Genomic DNA, 3,244 nt, shown 5'->3' with positions numbered 1-3,244 from the left:
TATAGCCTGTCCCCTTCACCCAGCTGTTATAACCTGTCCCCTTCACCCAGCTGTTATAGCCTGTCCCCTTCACCTAGCTGTTATAACCAGTCCCCTTCACCTAGCTGTTATAGCCTGTCCCCTTCACCTAGCTGTTATAGGCTGTCCCCTTCACCCAGCTGTTATAACCAGTCCCCTTCACCCAGCTGTTATAACCTGTCCCATTCACCTAGCTGTTATAGCCTGTCCCCTTCACCCAGCTGTTATAGCCTGTCCCCTTCACCCAGCTGTTATAACCTGTCCCCTTCACCTAGCTGTTATAGCCTGTCCCCTTCACCCAGCTGTTATAGCCTGTCCCCTTCACCCAGCTGTTATAACCAGTCCCCTTCACCCAGCTGTTATAACCTGTCCCCTTCACCCAGCTGTTATAACCAGCCCCCTTCACCTAGCTGTTATAACCAGTCCCTTTCACCTAGCTGTTATAACCAGTCCCCTTCACATAGCTGTTATAATCAGTCCCTTTCACCTAGCTGTTATAACCAGTCTCCTTCACCTAGCTGTTATAACCAGTTTTATAACCTGTCCCCTTGACCCAGCTGTTATAGGCTGTCCCCTTCACCCAGCTGTTATAACCAGTCCTTCACCCAGCTGTTATAACCTGTCCCCTTCACCCAGCTGTTATAACCTGTCCCCTTCACCCAGCTGTTATAACCAGTCCTTCACCTAGCTGTTATAACCAGTCCCTTTCACCTAGCTGTTATAACCTGTCCCTTTCACCTAGCTGTTATAACCTGTCCCCTTCACCTAGCTGTTATAGCCTATCCCCTTCACCTAGCTGTTATAACCAGTCCCCTTCACCTAGCTGGTATAGCCTGTCCCCTTCACCTAGCTGGTATAGCCTGTCCCCTTCACCTAGCTGTTATAACCAGTCCCTTTCACCTAGCTGTTATAACCAGTCCCTTTCACCTAGCTGTTATAACCAGTCCTTCACCTAGCTGTTATAACCTGTCCCCTTCACCTAGCTGTTATAACCTGTCCCCTTCACCTAGCTGTTATAACCTGTCCCCTTCACCTAGCTGTTATAACCTGTCCCCTTCACCTAGCTGTTATAACCAGTCCCCTTCACCTAGCTGTTATAACCTGTCCCCTTCACCTAGCTGTTATAGCCTGTCCTTCACCTAGCTGTTATAACCAGTCCCTTTCACCTAGCTGTTATAACCTGTCCCCTTCACCTAGCTGTTATAACCAGTCCCCTTCACCTAGCTGTTATAGCCTGTCCCCTTCACCTAGCTGTTATAGGCTGTCCCCTTCACCCAGCTGTTATAACCAGTCCCCTTCACCCAGCTGTTATAACCTGTCCCATTCACCTAGCTGTTATAGCCTGTCCCCTTCACCCAGCTGTTATAGCCTGTCCCCTTCACCCAGCTGTTATAACCAGTCCCCTTCACCTAGCTGTTATAGCCTGTCCCCTTCACCCAGCTGTTATAGCCTGTCCCCTTCACCCAGCTGTTATAACCAGTCCCCTTCACCTAGCTGTTATAGCCTGTCCCCTTCACCCAGCTGTTATAGCCTGTCCCCTTCACCCAGCTGTTATAGCCTGTCCCCTTCACCTAGCTGTTATAACCTGTCCCCTTCACCTAGCTGTTATAGCCTGTCCCCTTCACCCAGCTGTTATAGCCTGTCCCCTTCACCCAGCTGTTATAGCCTATCCCCTTCACCCAGCTGTTATAACCTGTCCCCTTGACCCAGCTGTTATAACCTGTCCCCTTCACCCAGCTGTTATAACCAGTCCGTCACCTAGCTGTTATAGCCTGTCCCTTTCACCTAGCTGTTATAACCAGTCCTTCACCTAGCTGTTATAACCTGTCCCTTTCACCTAGCTGTTATAAACTGTCCCCTTCACCTAGCTGTTATAGCCTGTCCCCTTCACCTTGCTGTTATAACCAGTCCCCTTCACCTAGCTGTTATAACCTGTCCCCTTCACCTAGCTGTTATAACCTGTCCCCTTCACCTAGCTGGTATAGCCTGTCCCCTTCACCTAGCTGTTATAACCAGTCCCTTTCACCTAGCTGTTATAACCAGTCCTTCACCTAGCTGTTATAACCAGTCCCTTTCACCTAGCTGTTATAAAATGTCCCCTTCACCTAGCTGTTATAGCCTGTCCCCTTAACCTAGCTGGTATAACCTGTCCCGTTCACCTAGCTGTTATAACCTGTCCCCTTCACCCAGCTGTTATAACCTGTCCCCTTCACCTAGCTGTTATAGCCTGTCCCCTTCACCTAGCTGTTATAACCAGTCCCTTTCACCTAGCTGTTATAACCAGTCCTTCACCTAGCTGTTATAACCAGTCCCTTTCACCTAGCTGTTATAAACTGTCCCCTTCACCTAGCTGTTATAACCAGTCCTTCACCTAGCTGTTATAACCAGTCCCTTTCACCTAGCTGTTATAAACTGTCCCTTCACCTAGCTGTTATAACCAGCCCCCTTCACCTAGCTGTTATAGCCTGTCCCCTTCACCCAGCTGTTATAGCCTGTCCCCTTCACCCAGCTGTTATAGCCTGTCCCCTTCACCCAGCTGTTATAACCAGTCCCCTTCACCCAGCTGTTATAGCCTGTCCCCTTCACCTAGCTGTTATAGTTTGTCCCGTTATCCCGTTATTCAGTACCCTGACAGTATCCCATTATTCAGTACCCTGACAGTATCCCGTTATTCAGTACCCTGACAGTATCCAATTATTTAGTACCCTGACAGTATCCCGTTATTTAGTACCCTGACAGTATCCCGTTATTCAGTACCCTGACAGTATCCCAGTATTCAATACCCTGTATGTATCCCATTATTCAGTACCCTGACAGTATCCCGTTATTCAGTACCCTGACAGTATCCCGTTATTCAGTACCCTGAGAGTATCCCATTATTCAGTACCCTGACAGTATCCCATTATTTAGTACCCTGACAGTATCCCATTATTCAATACCCTGACAGTATCCCATTATTCAGTACCCTGACAGTATCCCATTATTTAGTACCCTGACAGTATCCCATTATTCAGTACCCTGACAGTATCCCGTTATTTAGTACCCTGACAGTATCCCATTATTCAGTACCCTGACAGTATCCCATTATTCAGTACCCTGACAGTATCCCATTATTCAGTACCCTGACAGTATCCCATTATTTAGTACCCTGACAGTATCCCATTATTCAATACCCTGACAGTATCCCATTATTCAGTACCCTGACAGTAATCCCATTATTTAGTAC

The sequence above is a fragment of the Salvelinus namaycush genome, chromosome 12, assembly GCF_016432855.1.
Source record: "Salvelinus namaycush isolate Seneca chromosome 12, SaNama_1.0, whole genome shotgun sequence".
Taxonomy (NCBI): Eukaryota; Metazoa; Chordata; class Actinopteri; order Salmoniformes; family Salmonidae; genus Salvelinus; species Salvelinus namaycush.
The sequence above is the reverse complement of the archived record's forward strand: the minus strand, read 5'-3'. Positions refer to the sequence as shown.